This window comes from Puma concolor, chromosome D1 (assembly GCF_028749965.1).
Source record: "Puma concolor isolate L17-30 chromosome D1, mPumCon1.1.hap2, whole genome shotgun sequence".
Taxonomy (NCBI): Eukaryota; Metazoa; Chordata; class Mammalia; order Carnivora; family Felidae; genus Puma; species Puma concolor.
Window position 1 is genome coordinate 97,402,274 of NC_141676.1, and position 18,691 is coordinate 97,420,964.

General features: G+C 43.2%; 1 long non-coding RNA gene across 13 annotated transcripts in view; it reads left to right on the forward strand.

Moving 5' to 3' along the window:
* Positions 1 to 18,691, forward strand: part of LOC147576907 (uncharacterized) — a 279,867-nt gene that overhangs the window by 182,039 nt on the left and 79,137 nt on the right. For all 13 annotated transcript variants that reach the window (XR_015241264.1, XR_015241267.1, XR_015241271.1 and 10 more), the window contains one exon: positions 7,202 to 7,260. This is a non-coding gene — a long non-coding RNA (uncharacterized LOC147576907). The remainder of the gene's footprint in view (positions 1 to 7,201; positions 7,261 to 18,691) is intronic.

Below are 18,691 nucleotides of genomic sequence, written 5' to 3' on the forward strand. Positions count from 1 at the left end.
CATTTATCAATGGAGAAGATCTGCATTCTGATGCTGTCTTCCTAGGAAAGCTGTTGTAAACTTGTGCATGAACGATTCTGGTGATTTCTCGCATTTTGTTTCTTCAGTGGTTCTCCAGCTTGAGTAGGCATGACCATCACCTGGAGGACTTAGTGAATCACAAATGCCTGGATACTCCCCTCAGAGTTTCTGATGAAGTAGATCTGGAGTGGCTTGGGCTTTAAAATTGGCAATTCTAACAAGTTCCCAGGTGGGGCTAAGACTGAAGGTCCAGGGACCACACGCTGAGAACGCTGTGCGAACATAAGATTGCCAAGACTGGTAAAAGGAAATATTCCATGCACCGCTGCTCTTTTCTGAGACTACTTTAGTGAAAGGGGACTTAGATAACCATCAGTGGCACGAACCACAAGCAGACATAGATGGGTCAGAGTGTCTGTATAGAACTATGATAAATACTAGAAAAAGGAAGCCAGAATTGTGTGTGTTTTTTTAAAGTTTTTTTGTTTTTTTTTTAATATTCATTTTGAGACAGAGAAAGAGAAAGCACCAGCAGGGGAGGGGCCGAGAGAGAGAGAGAATCCCAAGCAGGCTCCACACTGTCAGCACAGAGCCTGATGTGGAGCTCGATCCCACAAACGGTGAGATCATGACCTGAGCCAAAATAGAGTCAGACGCTCAACTGAGCCACCTGGGCGCCCCTGTTTTTTGTTTGTTTGTTTGTTTGTTTTTTTAAGTAAAAATTTCAGCTCATTCATGACTCTGTAGAACAGATTATTGTGGTCTATTCCAAACTTCTTGGTCATCTGACAATATAACGCCTGAATATTTACTAGCAAATGAGGGAAGATATGTCTCTGTTTCCTCCCATATTTTCGTTTTTGGCTCCATACGCTCTCTGAACAGATGGACCATGTATCCCAGGGTCCTCTCCTCTTGCTTATGATCTAATTAGATTCTAGACAATAATCCTCTATCAAGCTATTTTAAGTTGAGTACTTATTGGCACAATGTTATCCATTCAGGTTCTTTTCCTGGAAGCCTATTTCGTTCAGTTTCGTTCAATTCAGTTTAACACCCACTGACTGATTATATTCCAACACGATTCTAAATGCCCGGGAAAAGGCATGACCAAGGTCTGCACCAGTTCCTGCCTTTATAGAGCCTGCATGGTAGCAGAGACAGACGGAAAACATGATATATTAGTCGATCGATCAGTATTCCTGGTAGTGGTTCCTATGGAAAAGAGGAAATGAAGGCAGGGTAATGAGGTTGAGAACTTTGGGAGCTATCAGGGGAGAGTTGTATGTACACTTGCAATTTTATTTTTTTTTTCTTTTTTTTTTTTTAAATTTTTTTTTTCAACATTTATTTATTTTTGGGACAGAGAGAGAGACAGAGCATGAACAGGGGAGGGGCAGAGAGAGAGGGAGACACAGAATCGGAAACAGGCTCCAGGCTCTGAGCCATCAGCCCAGAGCCTGACGCGGGGCTCGAACTCCCGGACCGCGAGATCGTGACCTGGCTGAAGTCGGACGCTAAACCGACTGCGCCACCCAGGCGCCCCTACACTTGCAATTTTAAACAACGGTGCCATTTGAGCCAAAAGCTGGAGCAGGTAAGACTATAAGCATATACTTGGGGAAGAGTGTCAGAAGCAGAGGGAACAAGGCCAAAAGGTAGGAGCATGCCTAACATGCTTATGGAACACCAAAGAGGCCAGTGGGACTGAAGCAAAACGTGTGAAAGGAAAGTAGTAGTAGACCTGAGAGGTCACAAGCAAAGTCAAGACCATACAAGTAGGGCTCTATAGGTCACCGCAAAAGACGTCAGCTTTAATCGGAGTCAAATGGGAGTCACCGCAAGGTGTTGATTTCAAAGAAGGATCTGTCTGAGGGTTGTATTTAGGGTAGACTGAGTGAGGCAAGGATAGACGCTAAGAGGCTGGTTATGAGACCGCGCCAGTCACCCAAGCAGAGATGATGTGGCTTTGGGCCATGGGCTGGTTGGTGAGTAGTTCAATTCTGCGTTTATATTTGAAGAAGTCAAGTAAAGTTCAGCAGGGGTTCATGACCGATTGGATGTGGAATATTAGAGCAAAAGGAGTCAAGGTTTTGGCCAGAGAGACTCGAAAGATGAAATCGCCATCGAATGAGATGTAAAAGGTTACAAGAAGAGGAGCCCTGTCGGGGATATCGGGATTCGGGCTGGGGACAGAGTGAGTTTGCCATGACTATGAGACACGTGCTCGGGAGTGTGACAGTGGTCGTCGGTCATGTGGGGCTTATGAGAATACAGTGAGTATGTCTGGACTACCGATGGAGTTGTCAACGTGTCGGTTCTGAAAGCTGTGAGGCTCAATGAGATTAACAGTGATTGAGTGTAGATACGGTAGTAAAGGCAAGGACTCAACCCTGGGAATCTCCAACATGAGGAGATAAAAAAGGAAAAAAAAAAAGGAACCACAGGAGAGATGGAGAAGGGGCGGCCATCAAAATTTGTAGGGCGTGTGATGTCCCAAAACCCAAGAGAAGGAAGTGTATCAAGTAGAAGACCGTGAAGGATAATGTCAAATGCCGATGAGTGGTCAGGAAGGTGAAGGCTGAAACTTGACCGTCGAATTTCACAACTAGAGATCATCAGTGACCTTGGCGAGAACATAGTGGGTGCCGTGGTGATGGTTAAAGCCTGGTTTAAGTAGCTTAAGAGAGAGGGGTCGAAGAAGAATTGGAAATAGTGAGGAAAGCCAGCTCTTGAAGTTCCTGCAAAAGGAAGCAGAGCCCTGGAGTGGAAACAGGTGGGGAAAGTGAAGTCAAGCTAAGGGTTTGGTGGTGGGGTATGCGTTTGGAGTTGGAAAAAACAGCAGTATGGTTGTGCGCTGATGGAAATGATCCAAAAGAGGACAGATTAATGTTTCAGGACAGATAGAAAGAATTCCTTAAGCAGTTTTGTTGGCTCGTCAAATGGTGATAACATCGAGCATCCAAGCGGAAGATTTAGCTTCCGAGAAATCAGATCTTTTCAGCCACGGGAACAGGCATGTTTAGGGTACTGATGCTGGTGGGAGAGGTAGATGGAGTGTTGAGACCCTGTGCAAAATCCATTTTGAGTGGTTCACTTTTCTCCAAGGAGTAAGAACTAACATTATCTCATAAACTATCAAAAATTATTCAAAAGAAAATAAGACCCAAATCTATGCCTCTACCAATATTTATTCAAAAAATAATACAAAGCCAAACACAATATAAAAAGTACGCAATAAAATGTTTCATTTTAGGAGTTTTCCTAAATGAACCGAATTGAGTGAGGTTTTAAAATAGAGATGTAATGCCTTTTCAACGGGGGCCCCTTCTTCTCCTGGTAAGTGTCTAAGTATTAAGCAGGCATTCTTTATTGCTCTATTAACCTTCAAATTTATTCAAAATCAGGAGTATTTGTATAGAAAATTTTTATTTGCCAGTTCAGTGTGGATGAATGCCTATAACGTTTTTTACACGGTAAGTGTGGGTGGAGTAATTTCCTTGGGAATTCTTCTACAGTTATTTCTTTTTTTTTTTTTTTTTTTTTTTTAAATTTTTTTTTCAACCTTTATTTATTTTTGGGACAGAGAGAGACAGAGCATGAACGGGGGAGGGGCAGAGAGAGAGGGAGACACAGAATCGGAAACAGGCTCCAGGCTCTGAGCCATCAGCCCAGAGCCCGACGCGGGGCTCGAACTCACGGACCGCGAGATCGTGACCTGGCTGAAGTCGGACGCTTAACCGACTGCGCCACCCAGGCGCCCCCAGTTATTTCTTTTTAAGTAGTTTGTTTTTAAAGTTTATTTATTTATTTTTTATTTTTTTATTATTTTTTTTTAACGTTTATTTATTTTTGAGACAGAGAGAGACAGAGCATGAACGGGGGAGGGTCAGAGAGAGGGAGACACAGAATCTGAAACAGGCTCCAGGCTCTGAGCCATCAGCACAGAGCCCGACGCGGGGCTTAAACCCACGAACCTGGAGATCATGACCAGAGCTGAAGTCAGACACTTAACCGACTGAGCCACTCAGGTGTCCCAGCACATACAGGATTTTAAACAAAAGAGGTAGTAGGTCCTTTAAATTACGTTTCCTTTCCAGGGTAAAAAAAAAAAAAAAAAAAAAAAAAAAAAAAAAAAAAAAAAATCACTTTCTGGAGGGTTGAAATTGTATCTTAGCACTTTGGTTGAACGAAATGTACAAAACTCAATTCAGAAGGCAGTGCGTAAATATTTTGTAATGATAATAAAGCATGTTTAAAAAATAGTTATTGGGGTTCTTCATATTGGTGAACCAAGTGTGTTTGAACAAAAGAAGAATGACCATGGTATTGAAGTCGAAGGGTTGTAGGGAAAGTGAAATGGGATTGCCCATGTAAAGTGCTTATTACAGCACATGGCTCATGGGAAGTCCAATAAATTATGTAGTAGGTATAAGGTGATGAGGTTCCTTGAGAAAGGTACAATAAAAGTGTCAAAATTAGGGGACTGTTCTTAGCTGTGCATTTTTCGGCAGAGGGAAAGGGTGGCAAAAGGTTACTATAGCCCCACAGTACTTTATTGAGGACGAGCGTTTAACAGTAGAATCATATAAGGGTCGTCACAAAAAAACAATCACTCAGCATTACGTTCAAGGCACTACAGTCAGCATCTGATCTATACATTTTATTTAGTCTTTATGATAGACCTGCACCGTAAGTTGTATTAACTTAATTGTGTAGATGAGGAAATCGAATTGGGGAGACATGATGAAGTGCTACAATGGGCAAGCTCGCTGCAAATCGCTAAGTAAATTAAAAATGCTCACTCCATCTAATAAGCTGCCCACGAGAGAGCAAAATCCTCCTGAAGATCACGGTGTGATTGGACTCCTAAGTCCCACTCTTCTTTCTACTATTTTTACTATTGAATTGCTCATCTAAATCCAACTCAAATTCAAGTGCGCGTGGCTGGCTTGCTCAGAATCAAAGACTCTGCGTACTTTGCTGTCCATCACGGGGTTCACTTTATGCTTCCAAACGTGTATGTAGAAATGGCTTACACTTTGGTATTGACACAGATTGGAGACAATAGGAGAATCTCACCTTTTGTCCCATGAGAGAAAAAGCTCTTCCCATTCCTAAAAACCATAATACCGTTTCCTTAGAACCTGACTGTGTTTCAAACTGGCATTGTTTTGGTTGATAAAAAAAAAAAAAAAAAAAGACCACCACCCCCCCTTCCTACAGGAACGGCAAAATGAAAAAACAAAAAACCAGCAACAAGAAAAAAAGGAAATCTAACCTAATTTTTAAGATTTTTCTATTCAGGGGGCATCTGGGCGGCTCAGACAGTTAAGCAGCACCCGACTCTTGATTTTGGCTCAGGTCGTGATCTCCAGGTTCTTGAGTTAGAGCCCTGCATCGGGCTCTGCTTTGCAGGGCGGAGGCTACTTGGGATTCTTCTCTCTCCCTCTCTCTCTGCCCCTCCCCTGCTTGTGCGCGCTCTCTCTCAAGATAAATAAACTTAAATAAAAAAAGATTTTTTTTATTCAGAACAAAGGAAAATCAATAACAATAACTTTCTTTTTTTTTTTTTCTTTTTAAGAGGAAAACCAAATGGTAGTCGCTTAGTTTTAACAGCTTTTTGGAGCATTCTAAAGATGTAACACTGTCTTTGTTCATGGTAATCAGTTGTTTCAACACGGAGAAGCGCTGTTTATGAATGAAGGGGAACAGTTTGGCTGGCAGAAGAGCTTCCAAATACAATATTTCGTCCATGAATATTACGTAAATCCAGTAAATTCATTAAATGATGAATACGTACAACACGATATTTTACACCTGAGTGTATTCCAGAACAAAAAAGAAATCAATACAAGCATTTTGAGAAAAAAAAAAAAAAAAGTCACTATAGACAGGTCACCTCTCCAGTTCTTAACCCTTGAAAAAATGTTTTTTGTTTTTTTTTTCCGAGGATGTGACAATGTGAACTCTCCAGTCCATCCATGTAGTTGGCCACCTAAAATAAGAAAAACGATGCCAGGGCATCAAAATGGATTTTTGTTGTTGTTGTTGTTGTTGTTGTTGTTGTTGTTGTTGTTTTCTGTCTATAACTTAGGTGGGGGATGGGCAGTACTCACCAGGAAGGGACAGGAGAACAGCCTGACTTTCCATCAGGAGTTTCATATGAGAATAACTATGCAAAAGCCTATGAAGGACTTGGACTTTTCAAGGGGAGGGGAAAAAAATAAAAGGTTCCTCCGAGTCTACAAAGACCTGTTGAGAACAGGAGAAGCTGATGTTAATTGAAACACAGAGCTTAATGGCTAACGGGGTTGAGAAAGCTAGAACTTACTAAGAGGGACTGTGACTTTGTTTTTCTCCAAAGAATTAAAAAATCTGCTTAGCCTGCCTCTCTGATAACCTAAGGGCTCTTCCACCGGTAGAGAGGCTTCTGTGTTCATCGTTCTTGCGACAGCACAGGGTCCCTCGGAAGTCCTCCCTCCACCCCGTCCCCATCTCGGGACTTGATTATGCAGCCTACACCTTCTGTACGTTGCCCCACAAGTGAACCTTGCTGGCAGTTTCTCATGCTCAAGGGCCAGCTCGCTTGCTCCTTTTGGCTGATGGCAGAAGGCCTGAAATCCCTCGAGGGAGAGCAGAAGAGAAAGAGGAAGCGGGCGGAGACCCCACCCGGCTTCTTCCAGCATGCGTCTGCTTCATTTCAGGACTCTGTGACTCATCCCTGAGCCCTCCACCCCCAAACAGCTTCCACCAAATCGCAGCCCCCCCCGCCCGCCCCCGATTCATCGTCGAACACTTCTTTTAGTGGTGCAGTCTCGTTCTGAAATTACAGGGACTGCTCATTTTGTTAGAGTTCTTTCAACAAACTCAACCGTTGCTGCCCCTTGGCAAGTGTGGCTCCGTGGCATTCCGTGAACACCTCATCCTGTATTAGTGTCCTTGTTTCTTTTTTCTTTTTTTTCTTTTCTTTTCTTTTCTTTTCTTTTCTTTTCTTTTCTTTTCTTTTCTTTTCTTCTCTTTTTTCTTTTCTTTTCTCTTTTTCTTTCTTTCTTCCTTTCTTTCTCTTTCTTTCTTTCTTTCTTTCTTTCTTTCTTTCTTTCTTTCTTTCTTTCTTTCTTTTTGTAAGTCATCCTTTTGTTTAGTTTTAGAACAAGTCCTCCTTTTTTTCCCCCAACAGACTTGCCTTGGAAAAGATTGAGAAGAGCCAGTAGACTTGGCTTCCTTACTTCTGCTCATGTGAGTATAATTTATATTTCTAACTATTGTGCACGTGTCATTAGAGCCACGTATTTCCCCAGGTTTCTGTGGAAGAACTGCCTGGTTCGATCTTTGCGACGCTGGCGCTCTTTTAGAATTAACCACGGAAAAACTTGATGACACTTCCGTGGTTCTTGTAAAATTCATCTTTGGGGTAATTTTACGCTGTGTGTTCCCCCCCTTGAATGTTTTAAAGAGCTGGATTCCTGTCTCTTTGCGGAGCGTTCTAGCAGCTGTGTCTCATTTGCTTTGCAAGGGCATTGGAAGAAATTGCTATTTTGGAAGCTTCTTAACATTTGGGATCATTGTAGAAAGCACTTTACAGTTTGCATAGTGCTTTCCCGTTATTTTACCCAGTTCATTTCTCAAAGAAGCCCAGGACGTGTTGTTTACGTTTTTCAGAGCGAGAAATAGAGGAATAACAGCAGATTGGCAGGGCAATTTCTCTCCCTCTGGAATTAATCAACAGATTAAAATCTCTTCCTTCAGATCCCTCAATACCTGTGATCAGAAAGCCTCATACCTTTTGACCTAAACAGGTGGATGGACACGTCCGTTGCATCTGCGGAATGTGTGGCCTGGCTAGTCTTAGGTCTACCCTAGCCAAGAGCTGTCTGAGTGATTGGACATTGGCGACTGGGCTGCTTAGCTCTTTTGTTAAAAGTGATATAGTGGATGGCTAAAAGCACGGGTTCTGGGGGCCAGACTGCCTGGATTTAAATCCAGCTTCCAACTTGTATCAGCCGTGTGACATCGGATGAGTCACGTAACCTTTCTGAGACTCATTTTTCTTATCTGTCAAATGGGGACATTGGTTACTACGGCGTGGAATGATTGTGGGGCTGAATTGCCCGAATCTATGTAAGACGGTAAGCACAGTGCCTAGAGCACAGTAAGCCCTCAGGAAATGTTAGCTAGTGTCACGTTATGGTTCCAAAGTTGGCCACCTGGTCGTTTTTTCTTAGGGTTCATTTCAGTTGATTTGTTTCACGAAATTACACATACAGCCCAGTCAGGACTGGAGATCGTGGGTGGTCTTTTTTTTTTTAATTTATTTTTATTTTTTATTTTTATATTTTAGAGAGAGAGAGAGAGCACGTGACTTGGCAGAGGGGCAGAGGGAGAGAGGGAGAATCTCAAGCAGGCTCCACACTCTTACGCAGAGCCCGATGTAGGGCTTGATCTCACAACCCTGGGATCGTGACCCAAGCCAAAATCAGGAGTAGGGCACTCGACCAACTGAGTCACCTAGGTGCCCTAGATGGTGGTCATAAGAGAAGGTTTAAGGGGCAGACAGAACTTACACTGGGATTTGCTCTGCTCTTAAGAGCTGTGATATTTAGAACGTCTGTCTCTTTGTCATTGGACTCTTTAAAACACAAATGGCAATGTTGTTCCTCCTGAATAATGTAGGAAATCCACAATGGGTCTGGTACAGTAGTTCCCACAGTACTGCAGCCTAGGACTTTTGGAATGGGAGCACACAAAAAAAGGCAAAAGATGACCTTGGTTTTCTTACCATTCTAGGTGAGAGTGGGATGTAGAGAGTAGGATGTTTGCTGGGTAAACTGAGCAAAGCACTTTGCTGCTATATGCCTCAGTGTCCCCCATTACAAATGGGAATTATAACACCCACAGAATGACCAACTGGTACCCCATTTGCGGGGGCTTTCCCATGGCAAGTGCCATGTCCTGAGAACCTCTTCAGTCCTGGGAAAACTGGGACGGTTCACACCCTAATCATTTGCCGTATCCGGAACAATGGATATAAAGGTGCTTTGACATTTCATGAACTGAAGAGTATAATCAACTCAATTCTGAACAGCTGAGGTCCCAAAATAGTGCCTTGGAAAGAAAAACGTGGTAATCATACAGTATATCACCTCTCAGATAAGAATACCCCACTTTAATTCTTTGTGCATCATTTTATAAGCTACTTAGAAATATATAGTGTGACTGGCAAATTCCATTAACGGATACCATGTTGTATTTTTCAATGTTTATCTATTTATTTTGAGAGGAAGAGAAAGAGAGCATGTGCACACATGGGCGGGGGAGGGGCGGAGGGAGTGGAAGAGAAAGAATCCCAAGCAGGCTCCTTGTGGCCGGCGTAGAGCCCAAGGCAGCACTCGATCTCATAAACGTTGAGATCATGACCTGAGCTGAAATGAAGTGTAGGGGCCATAACCAACTGAGCCACCCAGGTGCCCCAGCTATACCATGCTTTACATCATTCTTGTATGTTTAAACACATGTAAGTGAAGGCACACACAAGCAGATTCACACGGAACAGTTTAGGACAAGTACTTTCAGACCACGACAAAAATAATTTGCATTGGAAAGACCTCATTGGAAACAGACCCTGAGAAGTTCTGTTTTGCACCCGCGGCATATTTACGCAAACATTATCATTTGCAATAAATTGATTACTGATTTGTCTCGGAAAACTTCCAAGGAAGACACAATAACCTGGGGAAAATGACATAACTGACCATCTACTTGGCATCTGCAAAATAAGCACATACCAAAGGGTAATACTCAGGAATTAACCTGAGGCACCATCCGTGTTCAACAGATGTGAAAAAACATTATCCAACGTGCATACAGGGGACTTAGCGCAGTTTCCCCCAAAATGACTCATTTCATTTTCTTTCATAATTTATAGATTGCACTTGGGTAGAACTTCAAACTGTAAAAGTACGCATTTGCTCGAAAAGGCGAAAGTTTTGATTGACTTTTATTTGCGTTTTAGCTAGAGATATCCACCCAGAATTCAAGCCAATGCAAGATCTAGAAATGCTAAAGTGAGGCTTCTTACAGGCAGGCAAAAACAAGATAAATAGTATGTATTAGTAATAGGAGGAAACAAGTAAGTCCAGTCGACCTCAGTTGCTAGTATTAATACCGAGAGGCCGTATTTATTTTAAAAATTAGACTTTGCAAATATAACAGCTTGTTTTCTGCTTGACTTAAAGTGGCCCATGTGAACCTCAGAGAAAACGTTAGGATACTTGAAGCCCCTGAACATGACACGTGGCTTTTCTTTATCCTGGACCAACTGCGGGCAGCCTTGGGTACGTGGTGGACGCTCAGTAAAATCTTAATACCTCGTACTCAGTGTTCTATGTATTGGTAATAATTCAAAATAACGTAATGAAACCAGAGTGAAAAGGGCATGGTCCACTATTCCACATTCAACTTTTCCCCAAGGAATGGACTACTATACCTCTCAGACGGAAGCAAAGAACTCATTCAAAAGCAGAGCTGAAGGCTGGTGGAGTTATTGTTGTTTAGATTTCCCTGGACAGAGGAGTAATTATGTTGGCTTCAAAGGCCTTTTCTTCTACCTCCCATCATGGCATGCTAGTGCAGGAGGAAGGCTTCATTCTGCTCCTACATTTTACAAATGGAAACCCAGAAGAAGGAACAATTTGCCCAAGGTCACAGATTCAAACCTTCCCAGATATTTCTTGACCCGAATTTAGTTTTTGCAGATCTCCCCCAATAGAGCTGTAGGTGATTTTCTTGGTGTGTTTGTTCGTTTGTTTTTGGGTTTGTTTTTTTACTTGAGGATACTCCGCCTGCCCTGTGTCTCCCCGTCCTATCCGTTGTTACGTAAGTCCTTCCATCCCAATCCCACTACTCCTTAAACAACCCTGCTTCCATATATCACGTTCCAATGGCATTTTCTTTGCCCTCAGACAACACACTTGAACCTCCGCTCTAAGGTTCCAGGCTAAAGGAATCTTCTAGATGACCCAAGTGCTATGTAAATACAAGGGCCCTTCCTTGCACTTCTTCCTAGGCCCTCACAGCCTTTGATATAGTGATGCATAATGTGGCTTCGGTAATGTGAGTCAAGGCTTTGTTTCATGGTTAATTTAGCCGATGAAGAGAGCGAGCTGAAACTCATGAGGACAGACAGAAGCTGAAGCGAACCGAGGTCATAGCTTGAACAGAACCTCCAAGAAGACAGATTGCCTGTGGCTCTTAGAGCACCCTTCCCCTGACAGTGGTGACGCGGACTGGAAGTCGAAAAAGGACCGTCTCTTATGAGGGGCACACGAGGGCACGACGATTATTTAAAACTCGGCCCCACAGAGAGGAAATCTGGTTGATGTTTATTCAGGCCCCTTCCTTTTAAATCTTGATTACCCTTGGCTCAGCCAGGTGCTGAAACTTCTGCCTGAGCGACAGGTGATTCTTATGTAAGAATTGGAATCTCGGGCGTGATAAATTTGGTCTTGAGAAGTCTCAGCTCAGTTGCTGCAGATGGCAGTGTCATGATGGCAGAGTTAGAGAGAGGCGTCCTGCCGGGCTGTGGGCTGTCTGACATGGCTACTCAGTTCAGAACTGTCTGAGCCAATTCCTTGAGCCTCAAGGTCATGACCAAGGGGTACAGCCCAGCTGCAGGGTTGACATTCATTCTAGCAACATTCTGCTCCCTTAGATGCTGCTGCTGACTCATTCCAACTCACAGGTCCGGCAAGAGTCAAGTTGTCACCTGTGTTCTTTGTGAACATCTTTATCATTTGGGGTCTCCGTTTATCAGAACGAGCCTCTGTTGGGGGCATATTTTGTGCTTGTAAAGAATTGCTTGTACTATAGAATTTGCGCAGCCCAGGAGTATTTCTACTCACTCCATCCCTCTCGGGTCCTGCATCTGTCAGGGCACAGGTTTTTAGCCTTAGTTTTGAGGAGTCTGGAAATCCCCCCAAAGCGCACACACACACAAAAACTGTGAACATATATGCCTCTTTCTAAGGAGAGCATGCACAGCTCTCATAAAATTGTTATGTAAGTCTGCGATCCATCAACTTGCAAGAGGCACCATTGTAGATGATGAAGGAAACATTCTTAAGTATCATTTGTTCTCTTTCAACTAGATTTCCCACTTGGAATTGTAGGTTGAACATGATCAGAGGTTAGCAACATAGGGTAAGCGTTGGAGTAAGACCCTTGATTCTGGCCTAGACCCTTGCTCTACACTTCCTGACTGTGTGACCTTAGACATGTCACTTCTCTGGGCTCCACATCTTTATTTAGACAATGGCTAAAATATCACCTACCTCATTATTGCTGTTGTGGAATTAAATTGGAATGAATATGTAGATCTTGTGGGGTGTGTGTGTGTGTGTGTGTGTGTGTGTATCTTGTGATGTACCTGGCATTACTGTTCAATAAGCAATGGCTAGTATTGACAGAAGTCAAATGGAACTCACGTCTCTGGAGCATGTGGGAAACAGTTGTTTTACCAGGCCTTCTCTTGTCCCCTCCTATTCTCTATTCTTTTTCTTCAAAGGCCACCGCAAACATCACTTGCCTTGGAAACTATGGAAAAGGATGGCTTTACGCGAGGACATTTATCTTCCTGGAATTGTGTGCTGCTTTTCTACTTGGGATTTGAGGCTGACAGTATCCGATCTCAGTCTCTCGTTTTAGAATCAATATTTCTGTAGCAAGTGTAAAATCATCCTAAATGGATTTTTTTTTGAGATTGTCCAAAAAAAAATTCTGAAGAGAGAACACGCTAAGAGTGAAAAAGCTATGTTTATGAAAATATCATGAAGGCTAAATGTGATGCACTAGGAAAACACGCTGGCAGATTTCACTGTATACCCATGAGATCTATATCCCAACTATACTGATAAATAGTATTCAAGGGAATGTGAAAATTCCTTCTATAAGTGCATTTCTTCTGGTCTAGCTCATTGCCTAATCCACAGAAGGTGGTTAGTAACTATTTGTTGGGTGGCTGGATGTACGTTATGTTTTCATTGTAACATAAATACCATATCATTTATATCATATTTATATTATGCCAGTAAGGAAGATGGAATAGTCATTCACGTGATGCTTTTATGAGCATAATATTTCTGAAGCTCAGCTGACTGATAAGCCACTGAAAGAAAGTTCCTTCTACATCTGTTTTCTGTGACAAGTGGGAATTTTAGAGACTGCGAGTGTAAGGCTTTTGAGTGAGCCTTTGTAAGGGTGCCTGAATTGCCATTTCGTTTGTTAGCGTTTGAGTTTTGCAATTACACCCATTCAGATAGAACAATACGTTAGGAGCCCACGAGAATCTTGTGGCTGTGCTCCCTCCCCTCTTTCTCTCAACCTTACCTTTCATACAAGACGTAAAAAGCCCAAGTCACAATGGCATCGACTTCCCTGACTTAGGGCTGAGACCACGTAAGGGCCTCCGTGGTCCGCGCAGAGTCTCTAGAGCTTTCCTTCCAGTGGGAAGACTCACCTGGGAAGAAGTTAGGGGAAAGAGAGCTGGGTGGCCAGGATGGCTGTCTGCAGCAGCCGGCTTCTTCATGAGGGTAATTGAACCTGGAGCATTGGCATCCAGAAGCAAGTGGTCACGAGGGAGCAGCATAGAAATGGGGAGGTCACAGGAGCAAAAGAGATGAAACAAAGAAAGTACCCCCCAGAGGGACAGTCTTTCTTCTTTCCTTTACGGCAACTCAAAGCCCCGTACTTACCTTTAATTCCTCAGTACTGTATCTCAGGTGTGTTTCCCACATCACCACGTATGAGGCTCTTGAATCGTCCCTGCTTTACCAGAACATATAAGCATTGCTTCTCACCTGCTATTTCTTTTTTTTTTTTTTAACATTTATTTATTTTTGGGACAGAGAGAGACAGAGCGTGAACGGGGGAGGGGCAGAGAGAGAGAGGGAGACACAGAATCGGAAACAGGCTCCAGGCTCTGAGCCATCAGCCCAGAGCCCGACGCGGGGCTCGAACTCACGGACCGCGAGATCGTGACCCGAGCTGAAGTCGGACGCCTAACCGACTGCGCCACCCAGGCGCCCCTCACCTGCTATTTCTAGCAGAGAATGAGAAAAAGTAATCAGCATCCATTGGGCATCTACAGGTGCCAAGTAATTTTACTGTCTCTCCCACTCAACATGTTTTAGGGGCGAAAAATTGAGTATGCACCAGTAACTTATCCAGAGTGGCCATCTAGGTGATGAGGCTAGGTGATGAAACCCTCGGCTGTCAGCCCCTGCATTTCTACATGGACTTCCTCAGGATAGATAGAACATCCTGAGAAACTAAACAAAAAGTCATGCTTGGTGGTAAGACTATTCTGTTTGAAGACATTTTCTTCCTTCCTTCCTTTCCTTCTCAATACAGACCAACACAGAGAGACAACCATTTGTCCACCCCCATATGTAAGCTCAGATTCTCTTCCATTTTTCTTACTCAACAACAGCAGAGGTTCCATTTCTCAGATGCGGAGATTGGGCTCTGTGACCGCACTTCTGATCGTGGGCAGACCATCATGGTGACAGGAGGAATGCATCTATATGTGCCACATCAAAGCATTGTGTATGACCAAATACCGGAACACCTTGGTCTTCCTCTTACCCATCTTGATGTTCGAAGTAATTGCACTTACACTTGAATTTATTCTGAGTCGATATTGTAACTCATTTTCTGGATCTGTTTTTCACGTAGCGTTACTTAGTGCTTAAGTGTCTGTGCTTCTATCTTGATCATTTCTCAAATGCCTTTCTCGCTCATCCTCTATTACTGCCACTCTTCCCTACTGAGGTTGAATCCGTGGTACAAAGTAGTGTTATTGAATGCCAAGTGCAAGTCAATAGATACCTCCGTGAAAACCAAGAGAAACAAAAGCTTACCACTTCCCAGTACTTGTTAAAACATACTGAAACAGCTCGTGCACAGGTGCCAAGGTCAAGGAGGTCAGCCCACACTTGAGCTCAGGCATTTGAGTTTGTCAAATGAGTCAGTCAGATGGGAATGTTGGGGTTTCTTGGCTGGATGTGTGTCGCTATTGCTGTGCATAAGAGATGTCTCTTTGCTGCCCCAGCCTTTGCTATCACGCTAAACCATCAGTTTAAAGAATGACGGATGTCCTGAGTGCACTTGTCTTTACAAGAAGTTCCTTGCTTGCAGGGGCAAGTAAATTTTGTGGAATGTTTTAAAAAAAATTTTTTTTCATGTTTATTTCTTTTGAAAGAGAGAGAGCATGCGTGTGCACCAGCAGGGGAGGGGCAAAGAGAGGGAGAGAGACAGAATCCCCAGCAGGACAGCACAGCTCTGTGAGATCAAGATCTGAGCCAAAGTCAAGAGTCAGATGCTCAACCAACTGAGCCACCCAGGCACCCCCTGTTGAATATTCTTTAGTCTTCTCTTTCCTTTCCTTGTCTCTCCGTGATTACCCGCTGCTTCCTTCATGACTCCTCTGGACGCCTGCGAGAGGTAGGATACTCTCTCCTTGCCGATTGGCAATATCAGCACACACGCAGTTATTTCTGCACCATGCGTTTTCCCTACTAGAGTGGACATTCCGTGCACACCCGCTTTCCGTCTTATACATCATTCGTCTGCAGGTTGCTACAATGGCTGGCATAAACTAGGCACTCAGTAAATATTTGTTGAACGAATGCAAGACAGAATGAACAGGAAGTCACATTCGCTTATTTTGCCACATGTTTGGCTTGCCTGAAACACGTGGATTTTTTTCTTTTGAGTATCTTTCACGCATACGGCCTCCCTGCCTTCCTCAGTCAATATGTGTTGGGCATGTTTGATGTGTCAGGCACTGGAGCATTTGCCAGCACGAGCGACACATGATCCCTACTCCCTTAGAAGGTCCAGAGTGGGTTGTACTGATCATGCTCGTTCTGAGTCAGGCAGCCATTCATGGTGAGTCACCAGCCACTGTGGGTGGAGCCTCGAAGTGGCTGTTAGCGAGAGAATGCGGAGGAGGAAGTCATTACCCTGATCTTGAGACTCTCACAGCCCATGGGGTAGTGAATGAATAAATACTTGACATATATAATAGATGCCTAGCCTCTAAGTTGTAAGGTACATTAGAAATGGCTAAGCTGTCTTACAGCGATGGAACAATGACTCTCCCCCAATATGAAATCTCCCTGATGCTTTTCAGCTAGTATGCAATTTATATTACACATATTTCTTTTGTACGCCTGTGTGCTCAACACTAGGCCAGGGCTGGGCACATGGCTGTGAAGAAGGAAGGTGGGAAACTTGCTTCTAGAAGGCACAGGCCAATGAGAGTGAATATGAGTGAGCAGAAGGGAAGGTGAGAGAGAGGAAGGGAAGGGAGGGGACAGTAAGAAAGGTAGAGACCTTCTTCTTCCGTCCCCTGCCTCTGGGTCCAAAGGATTCCAAAGATAGATGGCTTTAAATTCAGGAACCTCAACTTTTCCCTTAGACATTTTTTTTTTTCAAGAAAGAGCTTGATATTGTTGAAGTGACAGGATGTGAGTTCTGTAGAAATTCGAGAAATGTCTAAATAACTCCGGTAATCTAGGTTATTGGAGGCAGCCTATTTTCAGGTAACTTGCTTAATTCTGAACGAAGATTTTCTTTTTCTTTTTCTTCAATATATGAAATTTATTGTCAAATTGGTTTCCATACAACACCCAGTGCTTATCCCAACAGGTGCCCTCCTCAATACCCATCACCCACCCTCCCCTCCCTCCCACCCCCCATCAACCCTCAGTTTGTTCTCAGTTTTTTTTTTTTCTTTTTAATTTTTTTTTTCCAACGTTTATTTATTTTTGGGACAGAGAGAGACAGAGCATGAACGGGGGAGGGGCAAAGAGAGAGGGAGACACAGAATTGGAAACAGGCTCCAGGCTCCGAGCCATCAGCCCAGAGCCCGACGCGGGGCTCGAACTCATGGACTGCGAGATCGTGACCTGGCTGAAGTCGGACGCTTAACCGACTGCGCCACCCAGGCGCCCCTGTTCTCAGTTTTTAAGAGTCTCTTATGCTTTGGCTCTCTCCCACTCTAACCTCTTTTTTTTTTTCCTTCCCCTCTCCCATGGGTGTCTGTTAAGTTTCTCAGGATTTTCAACGAATTGTCAGAGTCAGCCCCTCCATCTCTACTCTGTATATGCTATCAACATTTAAAAGAAATTGTAAAAAATCCGTCCCCACTTTTACAATGGCCAGAAGCGTTAGATCTTGGGTTCAGTTAGTGCGTATTTGCTTGGTACTTACTATGTGTCAGGCATTGTGCCAGGACCTCGAATTCATCACCCTCAAACCACTGACCTGGTGCTGCCATTGATAATGGTTGGTTTTCCTTTCATAAAATATATTTCAAAGCGCCGCTGAATGGGCCTCTAGACTCCTTTTTTTTTTTTTTTTTTTTTTTTTTTTTGCCCAGCCGTCCCCCCCCCCGCCCCCCCGCCAAAAAAAAAGTCCATCATGCATGTGTGTAATTTTGTTTGAATTACTAAAAGGAGTATGGAGCAGAGCTGGAATGACATCAAAACTAAAATTAAAACAATTTGAGAATTTCCAGAAATATGACCCTGTTGAATAGTCCTAAGCCACCACTTTCTCAGGCTCCTGTGGGGAAGACAAGCCAGGCCTAAAGGACAAAGATCTGCCGTGAAATCGCAGAAAGCAAGGTATTTTCATTTAAATATCGACCTAATGCTTAACGCCTAGCGTGTAAGGCTGGGCACCTTCACACCCGTTATTTCATTTCCTTCTCCCAAAAACCATGTGAAACACATCCCATTATTTTCATTCTACAGATTGGGAAATGATGGGAGCTCTGAGCGACTGAGGAAGTCCCCCCAAACCATACACAGTCCCCCCAAACCTGATTGAGACAGATAAATACAGATTCGTTGACTTAAATACAGATTTATTGACTTCAAAGACCTTGCCTTAGGTAGAAATCTCTCTCACAGTATTCTTATTAAGGCTTAGAACCATTTCTTGGTGACTTTAAGAAAGTCTTCTCCCTCTGAAGACTAAAGGAGGGGTTAATTTGGTTTTGGATTTTGTCCTAAAAACCTTTGGGGTTTATCAGAGGATGCTATCACTTGCATTTTTTGGCTTGCTACACATTGAATGTGCTAGAGAGTCCCTCTTCGATTCAGCCATCTGTGCTCTTGGCTTTTAAATTCCATGAAAATGACTGGACACATTCTTCTTATTCTATCCATACCCAAGGCCAGAGGGAGACATTCTATTGGCTTTCTCCAGTAATCTTTCCTCTTGTTTTCAGTATCTGTTCCAAGGTCTTCAAACCATCTTCCCTTTCGCGTGTGTATGTGTGTTTCCTATATTGTTTCTCATTGTTATTACATTATGTTAATATAATTATAACACAAATGTATTAAAACATAAAAGCTGTATATTTTAATCAGTAAGGACCAGTGCTCAGGGAACATCTTCACTGTCGATTTTAGTAATTAAAGGATATAAATAGCAAGGGCAAATAACAAACAGCTTCTGAATTTGAAAAATATCCAATAAATAGCCCAGGGACCCTTAAACAGCTCAAGCCAGCTTTGAAATGTCCATCTTATATGGTTTATGTATAGGCCTACATAAAGGCAGGGAATTGAATTAGTCATGGGCATGGAATTTTGCACCTTTA